Raw genomic sequence first — 1206 nt, 5'->3', positions numbered from 1 at the left:
TAACTGTCAAATAAAAATGAGCTGCATAATAGGAAATCAAATAGTGTATGTCCCTCGCTATGTGGTAGGTTCCTGCGGACGTTAGCTCCTTCTGTTGTAGACTTTTTTTTTCATACGGTGTTGATCTGGAAATAGTTGCTTCGACGTTTTGTTGGTGTGGCACTGAAAGGAGATGTTGACATGTGGAGTTTCAAGCACTACTTATTCTCTAGCGCAGGGGTCACCAACCTTTTTGAAACGAAGAGCTACTTCTTGGGTAGTGATTAATGGGAAGAGCTACCAGTTTGATACACACTTAAATAAATTACCAGAAAAAGCCAATTTGTTTAATTTACCTTTAATAAATAAATCTATATATATATATAAAAATGGGTATTTCTGTCTGTCATTCTGTCATACATTTTTCTTTCCTTTTACGAAAGGTTTTTTTGTAGACAATAAATGATGAAAAAAACACTTAATTGAACGGTTTTAAAGAGGAGAAAACACGAAAAAAAAAAGAAAATTAAATTTTGAAACAGTATATCTTCAATTTTGATTTTTTAAAATTCAAAATTCAACCCAAAAAATGGAGAAAAACTAGCTAATTCAAATCCTTTTGAAAAAAATTAAAAAAAGAATTTATGAAACATCATTGGTAATTTTTCCTGATTAAGATTAATTTTAGAATGTTGACATGTTTTAAGTAGGTTAAAATCCAATTTGCACTTTGTTAGAATATATAACAAATTGGACCAAGCTATATTTCAAATAAAGACAAATCATTATTTTTTCAAAATTTTCCAGAACAAAAATTTTAAAAGAAATTCAGAAGACTTTGAAATAAGATTTGAATTTGATTCTACTGATTTTCTAGATTTGCCTGAATAATTTTTTTGAATTTTAATCGTAATAACTTTGAAGAAATATTTCACAAATATTCTTCGTCGAAAAAACAGAAGCTAAAATGAAAAATTATTTATTATTCTTTACAATTTAAAAAAAATACTTTAACATTGATTTAAATTGTCAGGAAAGAAAAGGAAGGAATTTAAAAGGTAAAAAGGTTTAAGTGTTTAAAAATCCGAAAAACATTTTTAAGGTAATATGTTTTCTCTAAATTTGTCTTTTTGAAAGTTATAAGAAGCAAAGTAAAAAAATTAATTGATTTATTTAAACAAGTGAAGACCAAGTCTTTAAAATATTTTCTTGGATTTTCAAATTCTA

The sequence above is a fragment of the Nerophis ophidion genome, linkage group LG16 (assembly GCF_033978795.1).
Source record: "Nerophis ophidion isolate RoL-2023_Sa linkage group LG16, RoL_Noph_v1.0, whole genome shotgun sequence".
In the NCBI taxonomy this organism is placed as follows: domain Eukaryota; kingdom Metazoa; phylum Chordata; class Actinopteri; order Syngnathiformes; family Syngnathidae; genus Nerophis; species Nerophis ophidion.
The sequence above is the reverse complement of the archived record's forward strand: the minus strand, read 5'-3'. Positions refer to the sequence as shown.